The sequence below is a fragment of the Hemiscyllium ocellatum genome, chromosome 26, assembly GCF_020745735.1.
Source record: "Hemiscyllium ocellatum isolate sHemOce1 chromosome 26, sHemOce1.pat.X.cur, whole genome shotgun sequence".
NCBI classification, from domain to species: Eukaryota; Metazoa; Chordata; class Chondrichthyes; order Orectolobiformes; family Hemiscylliidae; genus Hemiscyllium; species Hemiscyllium ocellatum.
In genome coordinates, this window is record NC_083426.1 from 9,399,912 (window position 1) to 9,415,684 (window position 15,773).

The following is a 15,773-nucleotide window of genomic DNA, read 5'->3' on the forward strand; positions in this document are numbered from 1 at the left end:
AAGCAAAATCAAATGAATTGATGATGTGAGAGAGATAGGATTGGATCATTCAACTTGTCTCCAGTCAAGGGAGTATTTCAGGGAGAAAGTGAGGACTGCAGATGCTGGAGATCAGAGCTGAAAATGTGTCGCTGGAAAAGCGCAGCAGGTCAGGCAGCATCCAAGGAGCAGGAGAATCCCATTCCTGAGGAAGGGCTCATGCCCGAAACGTCGATTCTCCCGCTCCTCGGATGCTGCCTGACCTGCTGCGCTTTTCCAGCAACACATTTTCAGCAAGGGAGTATTTCAGCCACCTTTTGTTGAAAATGTAGTGTCAATGTATGGCTAAATTCATGCCTTATACCAATTGTCTATATTATCCAAAAACATGGTAAAGCACAAAGGGACCCTTTGACCAACATTCCCTGTAAACTGTGCAGCAACTGGGGGCTTCCATACTTGCTTATTGAGAAAAAGAGTAGAAATAAAATAGAGGGAACATTGGCCTCGACAATTGGTTTAATTTTGTTTGATAATCTCCTTCTTGGAATATTTTCCTATGTAGAAAAATATTATGTCCGTGCAAATTGTTGTTGTCAAAATCAACTTCTCTGCCTTAACATCTCTTCATGTGGCTTGGTGTCAATGTTTGTTTGATTGCCCTCTTTAGATGCACTTTGTGAGATTTGGTACATCAAGGATGCCATGTAACTGCAACTTGATGTGTCACTTAACACAAGAATGGTCAACTAGCTGAGAATCTTCTGGTCTATATGAGTTGGGACAACACTGCTTGGGACACACTCACATGGGCAGTTTTAAAAGTTAATTATTGACATAAAATCTACCATTATGGACCCTATGTCACCATGATATGTCCAACAAAAGCTATTTTCTGTAAGATGTGGGTGGCAAATAAGCTTTATAAGTAAGCACTTCCCACCCCCACACAGTCAGCCAAAAAAACTTCATAATTACTCAACCTATTGCTGTAAACTACAAGAACACTCACATCTCAAAGCAATTAGCAAGGTCTCAGGGATTTTTATTTCTACTGCTGTTTGGCTGTTTAATTACATTCAGCCAGTCTGACAAGAGGCAGCTGAGCTAATAGTTACCATCAGCTTTTATTTGTGCTTCAACAGATATGAATCAGCTTCTGTAGCCTCGGTCAATCATCGCATCACTGCTGACCCATTAGGAATGCCCTCAGTTACCAGACTACTCTGCATTCACCATCTCATCAGTGGTTCTTCCTGTAAGAGGTTTCCTTGTGTTTACACTCCATTCCTGAAGGAGAGAATGCAGAGACAGCCCATTGAGTCTACACTAACCTTCTGAAGAGCATCTGCTCCCTGCATTAATCATGGCTAATGCATCTAGCCTCCACTTCCCTGGACAATTTAGCATGCGCTGCCACCTAACCTGCACATCTTTGGATGCTGAGAGGGAACCAGTGCATCAGAGGAAACCCACACAGACACGGGGAGAATGTGCAAACTCCACACAGACAGTCGCCCAAGGCTAGAATTGAACTCTGATGCTGTGAAGCAGCAGCGTTAACCACTGAACCACTCTGCTGTGTATATTAACATGTTATATTAAGTTGGCTAGTTTTATATATTCCTAACACAAAAGGCCAGTTACAGAGGAACCAGTTTCAGTTATTATTTTCATTGCCAATCCCCTATTGTTAAAAAGATTGAGACTCTGTTACATACCAGCTGTCAGCATTCACTCCTGGATCAAACTGAGTTAGCAGGTTAGTTTTCTACTCTCCTAGCACAAGGTCTAGCTGACTTAGTATCACTGGAGGCACACTATGAAGAGCCTGGCATCATTCTGTGGAGAATGATGTGCCACTACCTGCTTTCACATACCTTGCATGACCTCCAATTTGGAAAGGGGTGCAACAAGGGGGTGCCTACAACCTATGGCAGAATGCCATGAATCGACACTATCCTAATGCCAAACAGCTCAATCAGCTGATGCAATACCAATTGTTACGCAGTAAACAAATCATCAAAAGCAAATGGGAGGCCATTGTGGTGATGCAGCTCCTTTAACAAGGTTACACTGTCCTTGTTTTTTTTCTCAGGGGGTCACAAAAACAGAAGCTCCAAAAAGTCTGGGCTGGGATAGATTTTAGGGCCAATGTGATGATAGCTAACAGATACTGCCTCAGACATAAGGCTTCCAAGTTTAAGAGAAAACACTTGTACATTGAAAGGGAAGTGGCCAGTTCTTCCAGCTCAGATTTTCTCTGCTTTGGTTTAGCTATTCCTGAAAGCAATCAGGCAATTGGAAAAAGCTGTTGGACTCAAAGAAGCAGATCCAGGGTGAACCACCTCTCTCTCTCTCTCTGCCTTCTCTCTTGTAAGACCCTGTGTTTGATTTTACCTTTTGTGCCAAGGGGTTTTTATGGGGATTGTTGCGAGTATTGGGAACAGCATCATTAGCTTGGAATAAACTATTGGGTTTTCAGAGAGGTTAAATTATTCAGTATGCTGTTCTCTTTTGTTTGTATTTCATTCCGTAATCTTGTAAGTAAATTCTGTTTGTTTAAAATTAATTGGTTTGACTAACTGTGTTGGAATATCTGTGTTATACCTGCTTAAAACAACTCTCAAAGTTAGGATCTGGGCTACTTTCTTGAAATGTTTTGAGGGGGTCTGACCTGGTCTGTAACATCATCTTCTATCCCCCCTGTCACAGGGCAAGATGAATCACTTTAAGCTTAGAGCTGTTGGAGGATCAAGTGTTTTAGCAGCATGAAATGAACAGATGGTGACCCCTGTACCTTCAATGGGAAATCCTGGAAATTGAGGAAGATAAGGGATTATTGGAAGCAAGCGGGGCAGTAGGATTTGTGTAGAGATGTGGAAAGAGAAGGTCATTCAATCACTCAGGTCTGCAATGAAATTCAATTGGAATAGTTGCTCCGTATTTAATTTATATCTGGCCCAGACTTTATGCAGTACCTCTTCACACACTTACCTCACAAAAATCCGTCAATCATTGTCCGGCAGATTTCAACTGATCCCAACTTCAAAATCCAAGAAGTTTGGATTGAGAGAGTTATCTCCATTTTTCCATCTCTTTATTCAGAACAAATGGAAGTCTGAAAGAAATGTTTTCTTTTGTTTTAAATTCTTTCATGAGAAATAAACATTGCTGGCAAGGTCAACATTTCTTGTCCATCCCAAATTGAAGTGAATTTATTGTCACGTGTACCAAGACACAGTGAAAAGCTTTGTTTTGCAAGCAATACAGGCAGATCAGAGTTATGTCGCGTAGATAAGTAAATAATAGGTAAACAGCAGCAAAAACAAAAACACAGGTACAGGAGAATGTTGAGTTTGAGTCCATTCAGTATTATAACACCAGTTTCTACCCTATTATTTTGAAACCAGCTGATGCATGTGTTCAGATTTCTGTACCTTCTCCCTGATGATAGAGCTTGTAGAAAAACATTGACAGGATGGGATGGATCTTTGAGAATGCTGGCAGCCTTTCCTTGACAGAGGGCCTGGTAGATGGATTCTATAGATGCGATGTTGCCGTTTGTCCAGGTCGATGTTGGTGAGCCACCTCCTTAACCTACTTAAGTGTCTTGATTGTCATCTTATTGCCATGTGTTACATTGCATTTTGAGCTTGGAAAGGTTAAACCTCATTAGTGAGTTTTGAGAAGATTTGTAGCTCGGATTGAGGTTCTGGATGTAGGTTTTCTCGCTGAGCTGGGAGGTTGATTTCCAGACGTTTCATCACCCTACTAGGTAACATCATCAGTGGGTCTCAGGTGAAGCAGTGTACGTGATTCCTGCTTTCTATTTATATGTTTGAGTTTCCTATGGTGATGTCATTTCCTGTTCTTTTTCTCAGGGAGTGGTAGCTAGTCACTAGGATACATAAACACCAACTAGCCACAAAATGACATGACCCTCTCTCACTAGCATCCTCACATACTGATGAGAAAGGACACCACTTCGATCGGGACAACACATCCATCTTAGGACATGCCAAACAAAGACACGCACGAGAATTCCTAGAAGTATGGCATTGCAACCGGAACCGGAACTCTATTAACAAACACATCGAGTTAGACGCTATCTATGCCCCCGAGAAAAAGAACCAGAAATGACACCGCCACAGGAAATGACACCGCCACAGGAAATGACATCGCCACAGGAAATGACATCACCAAACCAAAGAAACCCAAACATATAAATAGAAAGCAAGAATCATGTACACTGTTTCACCTGAGGCCCACTGAAGATGTTACCTAGTAGGGTGATGAAAGGTCTGGAAATGAACCTTCCAGCTCAGCGAGTTGAACCTCATTGTTTTAAATCTAGTTTGTCAGCTGCCTGGCTGCAGACTGCTTGAGCTGGTGTTCTGTTATACTAAACCTGACTCTGCAATGCAACCATGAATATTGCTAACCAGGACACTTGCACATATAGCTAGTCTCTAGCTGACCCAGCTCGTTACATCTTTACGGACAATGCAACAATATATAACACTGCTGAATTCATGTGATGCACCTATAATCACAGTGCTGTCAGAGGAGGAGTTTCAACATATTGACCCAGTGATAATGAGGGAATTATGATGTGGTTCCAAGTGGGGGAGTAAGATATGTGGTTTAGAGCAGAACTTGGAAGGCGATTGTGTTCTCCTTCATCAACTGGATATTATACCAGAGTTTATAATAGTATCGTGTAGCACAGGAAAATATTCCACATCACTTCACTCATTCACAGTCAAAGAGACTGGTTTTAAGAAAGATCTTGATGAGATGAGGAAGCAGACAGATTTAGAGAGAGACAGAGCTGCATAGTTTAGAAGAGAGTCACCTGAAGACAGGAACTAACTAGCCTGTACCTCCACACACATCATCTATTGCATCCGCTGCACCCGATGTGGCCTCCTCTATATTGGGGAGACAGGCCGCTTACTTGCGGAACGCTTCAGAGAACACCTCTGGGCCGCCCGAACCAACCAACCCAATCACCCCGTGGCTCAACACTTTAACTCTCCCTCCCACTCCACCGAGGACATGCAGGTCCTTGGACTCCTCCACCGGCAGAACACAACAACACGACGGCTGGAGGAGGAGCGCCTCATCTTCCGCCTGGGAACCCTCCAACCACAAGGTATGAATTCAGATTTCTCCAGTTTCCTCATTTCCCCTCCCCCCACCTTGTCTCAGTCGGTTCCCTCAACTCAGCACCGCCCTCCTAACCTGCAATCCTCTTCCTGACCTCTCCGCCCCCACCCCACTCCGGCCTATCACCCTCACCTTGACCTCCTTCCACCTATCCCACCTCCATCGCCCCTCCCCCTAGTCCCTCCTCCCTACCTTTTATCTTAGCCTGCTTGGCTCTCTCTCTCTTATTCCTGATGAAGGGCTTATGCTCGAAACGTCGAATTCTCTATTCCTGAGATGCTGCCTGGCCTGCTGTGCTTTGACCAGCAACACATTTGCAGCTGTGATCTCCAGCATCTGCAGACCTCATTTTTTACCCAAAGAAAAGGGAATCCATTATAGTCCAGAGCTCGAGGAACAACTATTTCACAGAGCCACAGTATTGATAGACTACTGATCCGCAGACCCAGGTAATGTTCTTGGGACCTGAGTTCAAATCCCACTGTTGAATTTGAGTGTAATTAAAAATAATCTGGAATTCAGAGTTTAATGATGATCGCAAAACTGTGGTCACTTTCCAGAAAAAAATACTGTCTGGTTCATTAATGTCCTTTGAGGAAGGAAATTGCCACAGGTACCTAGTCTAGAAGTAAGTGAAGACTGCAGATGCTGGAGATTCAGAGTCAGTGTGGCGCTGGAAAAGGACAGCAGGTCGGGCAGCATCGAAGAAGCAGGAGAATCGACGTTTCGGGCATAAGCCCTTCATCAAAATGTTAGTGGGGAGGTGGGGGGGGGTGCAGGGTGGGGTGTGGAGGAAGGGGGCTGAGAGATAAATAGGAAAGTGGAGGTGGAGCTGGGGTGCAGGTAGCTGGAAAGGCGATAGGTAGATGGAAGTGGGGGTGACGGTGATAGGTCAGAGGGGAGGGTGGAGCACATAAATCGGAAGGAAGATGAACAGGTCGGAGTGTTCAAGAGGGTGGTGCCGAGTTGGAGGGTTGGAGGGATACTTATTGGTCTGACCTACGTATGATTCCAGACTCTCAGTAATGTGGTTGACACTTAACTATATTAGGGATGGGCAATAAATTTTGGCCTAACCAGCAATGCCCACATCCTGTAAATGAATAAAATAAAGCTTTGATTAGGTTGCTGGTTATGAACAGTATGGTAAATTCTCAAGGCAGTTCACAATGCATTAAAGTAAATACTGTAAGAACACTCCCTGAGGCAGTAGAAATGTCAGTTGTGCAGTACATCTGCTCCAGGTTCAATCACATTCCAATGTTAGTTAATAACTTAGGAACCTTTTACTCAATTACCTGCAGAGATCAGGAAAATAAATTCTAGCATTACTTTCCTGATAGTTGCAAGTAAACATTCCTTATCTCCCTCAGGAGAGAGCATTCAGTGGATGCACTGTTTCCCTCGTGGGAAGAAACAGTATGTAGAAGGCATTGGACTCATTTATATTAAATAATTCTGTACTTTCTTAAGGATTATTTTATCTAGCTAGGATTTTTTTTTGTACTTCTTTTAGTCACCAGAAGAGGTTGTCTGTTGGAAATGGAAATAACAAGTACTTTGGTTTAAATGGTTCGATCTCAGAGTTATGTCCACTGCTTCTTTAGATTTTCAATCTGACCAAGTATCATAGAATCCAACCACACAGTGAAGACCAGATAACACAACAGTCCTGTCTGTGATGGGGATCCAATTACTCCCAATGGCTCCTCTCCATTGACTTGTGAAGTATCTCCCTTTCAATTATACTTTCAATTCATTCTTGAAATTTTGCTTGTGCCACTCTTTTTAGAAATGATGTGGAAGTGCTGGTGTTGGACTGGGGTGTACAAAGTTAAAAAAATCACACAACACCAGGTTATAGTCCAACAGGTTTGATTGAAAGCACTAGCTTTTGGAATGCTGCATCAGGTGGTTTGTGACAACGTCAGACAGCTACCTGATGAAGGAGCAGCGCCCTGAAACTAGAGCTCCCAAATAAACCCGTTGAACTATAACCTGGTGTTGTGATTCTTAACTCTTTTTGGTGGTGTGTTCCTAAATACAGCATCACTGAAAAAAGTCCACTCAGTTCCTCCTTTGGTTCTTTTGCCAATTCCAAAACCAGAACTAGGGATTACTGTTACCCTCAGAGGTGTGAGCTATTTCTTTCCTGATGGAATTTTCAAGATTCTCACTACAGTGAAGGGAAAGTAAGGTTTGAATTTAAAATTAGGCCATTCACAAACACATGGTATTGCAATTTGCTTTACAAATAAGAACGTACAAGGTCAGACCTTGTCACTGCTGCATTGGAGAATCATAGAATCGCTATAGCATGGAAGCAGGTCATTGGCCCATCAAATCCATATCGACCTTCTGAAGAGCATCCCACCCAAACCTACTGTTTACCCTTTCCCTGTAACCTTGCATTCACCTTGGCTAACCCACCTAGCCTACACATCCGTGAACACTATGGGAAATTTAGCACGGCCAAAATCCTAACCTGCACATCTTTAGACTGTCGGATGAAACTGGAGCACTTGAAGGAAACCCATGCAGACAAAGGGAGAACGTGCAAATTCCACACAGACTGACGCCCAAGGGTGGAATCAAACCCGGGTCACAGGGCTGTGAGGCAGCAGTGTGAACCACTGTAGGAAATATATAGGAAATATAACAACAGACGCACACACAGAAAGGTCCCACTAAATATTGGGCCAAACATTGAGAAGAGCCTACCCAGCTGTTCTCTGAATTGCACTATGGAATCTTGGAAAACTATTCATGAGGGCAGAAGAATCCTTAGCTTAACTTCCTCTTCAAAAGACATCAATCTCTGATGGTGCACCACTCTCTCAGCACTCAAGTGTGACTTAGAGTCTCAACTTTCCTATCAAGGTGGGGAAAATAGATGGGGAAAGCCAGTAATATTTGAAATATACTGGTGAGTGTACTGAAGATCATTTTGAGGTGTACCATGCACATCAGAACAGTATATATCAATCTCCAGTCTTACTGGGTTATTCCTGCCAGGAAAGCTGACCCTATGCCATGATGTAAATCAAGCCATGTATTGTTAAGCTATATTGTACTTAACCTTACAATACAACATAAAATTCGGAGCAGGAGCAGGAGTAGGAGTAGGGCATTTGGCCTCTCAAGCCTGCTCCACATTCCATAAAATCATGGCTGATCCAATTACTCAATATTCCCTTTCCCCAATAACTTATCAGCCCCTTGCGTATCAACCTTTGCCATGTCTCCCCTAAATATATTTCAGAAATCTGCTTCCATTGTCTTTTGTGAAACGCTTGTCCAAAAACACATTCCACTCTTAGATTAAATTACTTACAGTGTGGAAACAGGCCCTTCGGCCCAACAAGTCCATACCGACCCGCCGAAGCGCAACCCCCCCCCCATTCCCCTATATTTATCCCTTCACCTAACACTACGGGCAATTTAGCATGGCCAATTCACCTAACCTGCACATCTTTGGACTGTGGGAGCACTCAGAGGAAACCCACGCAGACACAGGGAGAATGTGCAAACTCCACACAGTTAGTCGCCTGAGTCGGGAATTGAACTCTGGTCTCTGTGGAGAAACATTCTCCTTATTGTCATGCTAATGGCTTGTAACTGTAGATGACCTATTGGCATCTCAAGCTTTAGTTACATTGTGTTTTCTTAGATATAAAATGCAGCAAAGATATAAATTCAGTAGATGCCTGGACAGATTCAGAGGAGCTCTGGAAAGTCACACCTGTTGAGGTGTCAAACAGAGAAAATTTACTACAAACTGAACTTGTAAACTTCAGAAGGTTTTTCAGAATGTCAACACAGTGGTTTTAAAAAGAGTACTCTGGGGTGAGAGATATGTTGGTGCTTTCACCCTTTCAAAAATTCCTCTGATGAAAATATAAAAGTTAAAAATGCAAACTTCAACCCTAGTTTGTGTGATAGTGCCCTGGTGTGTGAGCATGTGGATTAGTGGGCTGTACAAGTCACAGTTCTGAGAGCCGCTGTATAAACACATCTGCACAGCAGGTGAACAAAACACTCTCTCTCTCTTGCTCTGAGTTAGAGTGGGTAAATTATCATGTTGAAGTGAATTTTTGAATGTAAAATAACAGACTTTCTTCAGTTTGCACTAAAAAATACCCATTGCCTGTGCACTTATATCAGAACTAGGGCAAGTTATTTTTAAGGATTTAAAAGCTCTGTACCTTGAACAGTTAAAGTTTTTAATGAAGCCGAGAAACTCTAAATATTAAAAGGAGTGGCCAACTGTTTACAAATAGAAATAGAGGATGATGAAATGGATAGAGTAGCAGCAGAAAGATCAAAACTGGAACAGAAAACCTGCTGTAACATTAACTCTGTCTGAAATGACCGACCTCTTATTTCTAAACAGTGATTCCTAGTTTTAGATTAGGATTAATGTAATTTGGTGTTTGTTGGTCAACAAATAAATGGTGGGTAGAATGGCCTGTTTCTGTGTTGCATGACTATATGACTCTATCATCCCGCCAAGGAATGATCATTTCCACATCCATCCTGACAAGACCCCTTAGGGTAGAGTCACATGGCATGGAAATGGACCCTTCAGTTTAACTAGTCCATGCCAACCATGCTCCCAAATTAAACTAGTCGCACCTGCCTGCATTTGGCCCATTTCTTAGATTAGACTTACAGTGTGGAAACAGGCCCTTCGGCCCAACAAGTCCACACCGACCCGCCGAAGCACAACCCACCCATACCCCTACATTTACCCCTTACCTAACACTACGGGCAATTTAGCATGGCCAATTCACCTGACCCGCACATCTTTGGACTGTGGGAGGAAACCCACGCAGACACAGGGAGAACGTGCAAACTCCACACAGTCAGTCGCCTGAGGCGGGAATTGAACCCGGGTCTACAGGCGCTGTGAGGCAGCAGTGCTAACCACTGTGCCACCGTGCTCTCCAAACCTTTCCTGTTCATGCACTTACCCAAATGTCTTTCAATCATTGTAACGGTACCTGCATCCACCGCCTCTCTGGAAGTTCATTCCACACACAAACCACTCTCTGTGTAAAAGGGTTGCCTCTCATGTTCTTTTCATATATTTTTTTCTCCTCTCACCTTGAAAAGATGTCCCCTACCTTAGGAAAAAGCCTTTTGCTATTGCCACATTCATACCCCTCATGATTATATAAAACTCTGTAAGGGATCACCCCTTAGCCTTCCATGTTCCAGTGGAAAAAGTCCCAGCCTGTCCGGTCTATTATTATAACTCAAACCCTCCATTCCCTGCAACGCCCTGTTAAATCTTTTCTGAACCTTGTCCAGTTTAATAATATCCTTCCTATAACAGGATGACCAGAACTGCATGATTTTTATATGTTTAATTCAAATTGCCTGATACTCTTCTGAACCCCAGTCAATACAAGCCTACCCTGTCCAATCCTTTCTTGAAAGGTAATTCACATATTCCAGATATTACTCTGGTAAATGTTCTCGGAATTATTTCCATTGCATTTCCATCCTTTCTTAAATGAGGAGACCAATAGTGCACACAATATTTTGGATGTGGTCTCATCAGTGTCAATGTAACCAAAGTTTAACACCTTACTTTTGTATTCAACTCCCCTCACAATAAATAATAGCATTCTATTAGCTTTCCTAATTGCTTACTTTACCTGCACACTAAATTCATGAATTTTATATACTGAGATCCCTCTGCAACCCAGAACTGTGTCTCCCACCACTTAGATAATGCTTCTTTTTCAGTCTTTCTGTCAAAATTGATAATTTTACATCTGTCCACACTGCAGTCTATTTGCCAGATCTTTTGCCCACTCACTAACAAATGCAACGTGGGAAAATGTGAAACAGTCCATTTTGGCAGCGAGAATACAACAAAAGGCTGTGCAATGTAACAGATATATTCCAAGAGCTTTGAAAGTCTACACTCGTGCCTAAAAAGAACAGATTTTTTTTAAATGTCAAAGCTGCTTTTAATGTATCAATTTCACACATTTTTCAATTTCATTTGTGTCAAGATTAATCAAAAGTACGGGGAAAAGAAAACACTCCCTGGCAATGTGACTGTTGAATAAAGACAGTTGTTTTTTTCCACATGAACTAAGTTACATTTATATTCACTGCCTGAGGCAGTGTGACAAATAAAAAGAAACATGAGAGAACAGCTATTCTTCCCATGTACATTAAAAGGCAGAGAGATCATCAAGACCAAATAATGATCTCTGAACATTAATAGCTGTGCAGAACAAATGAGTGACAGAATAGATACAGCAATACATCGTGGTAGCTCAGTGGTTAGCACTGTTGCCTCATACAGTTAGGGACCTGGGTTCGATTCCAGCCTTGGGTGACTGTGTGGAGAAACACATTCTCCCTGTGTTTGTTTCCTCCCAGAGTACAAAGACGGCAGTGGGTTGTAGCTTGAAATCACAAGCTCCAAGAGGTTGGGATTTCAAATGTTGGATGACAGCCTGATGTTGTGTGACCTCTGACCTTGTCCATCCCAGTTCAACACTGGCACCTCCACATCAGTCCAAAGATGAGCAGGCTTAGGTGAGTTAGCCATGGGAAGGGATTGGGTGGGATGGTCTTCTGAGGGTCAGTGTGGACTGACTGGTCTGCCTCCACATTGTAGGGTTTCTATAATCTTGGCCAGGTATCACTCTGTGTGGGAGGATAAGAATTGGAATAGATGGAACCATCCAGCAAGACTAGGGTGAGCTGATCTGGCCTTGTTAGTCAGTGGCAGAAGCAATACAGTGGGCTGGTGCATGGATGGTAAAGTGAGGCCAAGTGGCTGGACAGAAACTGTTCAGGGAAGCAGTAATATTCAATAAGAAGCTGATAATCACAAGCCTTGCCACAAAGCACTCCTTTAAATATGCATGAATTCTGCCCATGCTGCCGCATTCACAGAGAGCGAAGGTTCTGAGCTGGCTGGTGTAATAGCTACCCATTGTGCAAATGGTACATTAGCGAGTCGCAGATCCCCATGCTCACTATTTATTTATCATGAGCATTAAGCTTGAGAGAGAGCCCAAAGCCAGAACGCAAACAGAAAATACAGAGCACGTCAATCAATGTCAGAGAAAATATTCCTTTTCGGATGTGAACGCATCTGCTGTGTGACTTCTCTCCTTTCCAAGTCTTTAAGATTTCACAACATTTTAAATTTGCTTTCTTGTCTGCTGGGGATGTCCCCCTCAGGTCTGGTCCTGAGCTCGAGATCAGAAGGGTGCTTCAACAGAATGGTGTTTCTTATTCTGTGCCTTGACTTTGTGCTCATGTTTTCAGGTTTATTCATCATACAGGATTTACCTCCTTTGGTGTTTGTCTCAGTTGAGACATAAACAGCTTGATCGCCTTTACTCCACTAACCTGCGCAACTAAGACAGACTGACCGTGTGGATCCCTGGCTCTTGTCACTGAAAGGATGGAAGGAGCTGAATTCAGAACAAATGTATGAAAACTTTTGTTCAGTGAGTGAGCGGTCAATCTGTGGAACAGGCTGCTTGGACAGATGGTGGAAACAGATCTCATCCATTCATTCAAATCAAATGCAAATTTGATAAGATTTCTGTCAGTGAATATTCTGGAATGTCATGTTTCAGTAATTAGAGACATAGCATGTGGCACAGTAGGAAGATAAATGAATTTAGATCCATGGTTCCCACCACTGGAGGGGATCATCTCTAGGTTCATGAATGACAAATTAATAGATGCAATTGGTTAACAACACCGTTATCATATCATGAAATAGGACGTTATAGATCTTGAGATTTTATTAGATTCCAGTTCCTATGTCCTTATATTGATCGGCCCAACAAGTCCACACCAACCGTCCAAAGAGTAACCCACCCAGACCCATTCCCATACCCTGCATTTACCCCTGACTAATGTACCTAACCTTCACTTGCCTGAACACTATGGATAATTCACCTGACATGCACATTTTTTGATTGTGGGAGGAAACCCACGCAGACAGGGGGAAAATGTGCAAACTGCACACAATTGCACAAGACTGGAATCGAACCCGGGTCCCTGATGCTGTGAGGCAGCAGTGCTAACTACTGAGCCACCACGCCACCCTCAATGTGCCCCCAATTGTGCATTCTGCAACTCTTTGCCTGGTTCATACACTTCTATCAAAATAAATTTCAAAAATCTCTTCAATCTTTGGTCCAAATCTAAATCTCTCTCTTAATTTTAACTTTCCTTTCCAGCATCCCATATTTTGTTCTGAGTCATAGGGTCATGGTCATAGAGATGTACAGCACGGAAACAGACCCTTCGGCCCAACCCGTCCATGCTGATCAGATATCGCAACCCAATCTAGTCCCACCCACCAGCACCCGGCCTATATCCCTCCAAACCCTTCCTGTTCATATACCCATCTAAATGCCCTTTAAATGTTGCAGTTGTACCAGCCTCCATCACTTCCTCTGGCAACTCATTCCCTTGCAACCCAGTCAACTTTTCAAACATATGCCAGGGTAACACAATGCATGAGTTGTCCCAAAAACTAATGTGGATGGTTTGGCTCACCAGAATAGGATCAGGTAAATTTGATACCATTTTGTTGATTGTTAAAGCAGCTTTAGTATACTATTCCAAGCACAAACCTGCATTATTTTAGCAGCACCAGTTGCTGGTTGTTTAACTGCCTGCTTTACTGTGTTCTTCAACATCTCATCATCAGATTCTAAATCATCGTCTGATTCCAAATCTTCATGATTCAATGCAATGTGGTGCTGGGGTGTGTGGGCTGCCTTAGGAATCTACGCTGTTGATGGTGTTGACTGCAGTGAAACACACTGAGCAGCTCATGAGAATACCATAGATTCAGCCCAATGTCAAGGGTTACTGGAGTTCCCTTATGTTATTAATAGTAAGAATTCCTTATATCATGAGACCACAATAAGACCCGATTATATAGCGTAGAGCAGGCCATTCAGCCCATTGAGTTTACTTTGCCATTCAATGAGATCATGGGTCATCTGATAACCTTCAACTCCACTTTCGCAGTGTCACTGGGACATTAAGGAGTCTGATCCTTCCCACACCATGCCCTAAGTGTTTGAGGGCACATCAGCAACGGGCAGACATTTGGGAAAATTTTCACTTCTGAATCATTTTGAGTCCCACTCCCAGATGTGACAGATTAAAATTGAAACCGGTACCTGAGTGCAATTACTGAGGGTAGTTGGATAGTCAAGGTGTCACGAATCCAAGGCATTGTTGATGTGGGTATAAAGGATCCAATGGTTCTATATCACGAGGAAATTTCAAGAGATGTTCTAACACAGGGTTCCTCCTTCAACTAACAGCAATGTGAAGAATTTTCCTGGGTATTCATCACATTGTATGGTGTTGCTTGGTGTAAAATTCCTATTGGTCTCAGGAAGACCAGTAACGACATCTCAGAAAAGAAATTATTCGCTGAGATTTTGGGATTTTCCCAGATTATGAAAGCCGCCATCGACCAGAAACATAAATGTGGTACGACATTAGGCATTCATAAACTGAGTATTTGGGGCAAGTGGCGTCCCTCCTGCTTTTGCAAACCTCTCCACCGTTAGCAATGAACATAGTCAAAACAACAGCAGTTTTAAAAGGGAGAAGAACAGATAAAGGAAGCACATGGTGAGGTCAGTGCAGGAGAGAGAGAGAGAGAGAAAGAAACTGACACAGCAGTGAACCTGCACAGTTACTGCCTTTGCTGTTTGAATTCATGTATCGCTGGACATTGGAATGCATCTGGGAAAATGAAAACACAGTGAAATTCACAACTGATCTTGGAGGAACTGTTTGGGCGAAGTTCACAGCACAGAAGCAGGTAAGTGTATTGTTTTTAAGTGGGACTTGCAGAATGTCTGCAGTAGTGAGTAGAGTGGGTTCTTTCTTGATTATGATTTTTGAGATATGTCTCTTGATTAAACTTAATATAAGCCATAACTATTAATTTAACCCAGGGAAGTGTTTGTAGAGGAATAAGACGGTGTTATTTTCTGGGTCTGTAGATTGTGAAGGAGCAAACATGGTCGTTAGTAGAGTGAAATACTCGTCTGGTCGGATGTGGGAGATTAAAGAGAGTTTAAGGGTTACTTCGGATTATATCTGCAATAAATGCTCTTGGTTGCGAATCTTATCAGATCGAATGGATTGGTTGGACAGACAGTTAGAAGCAATGAGGAATTTGCAACAGCAACAGTATGTGATGGATGGCAGTTATAGGAAGGGGGGGGGAAGTCTCAGATTCAGTCATATAGATAGATTAACTCCAGGAAAGGCAAGAGAGGTAGGCAACTAGTGCAGGAGACTTCTGTGGCTATATGAGGAGCATGGATAGGATAAATAGACAAAATCTTTTCCCTGGTGTCATGGAATCCAGAACTAGAGGGCATAAGTTTAGGGTGAGATAGGAAAGATATAAAAGAGACCTAAGGGGCAACTTTTTCACGCAGAGGCTGATGCATGTATGGAATGAGTTGCCAGAGGAAGTGGTGGAGGCTGGTACAATTGCAACATTTAGTAGGCATCTGGGTGGGTATATGAATAGGAAGGGTTTGGAGGGATATGGGCCGGGTGCTGGCAGGTGGGATTAGATTGGGTTG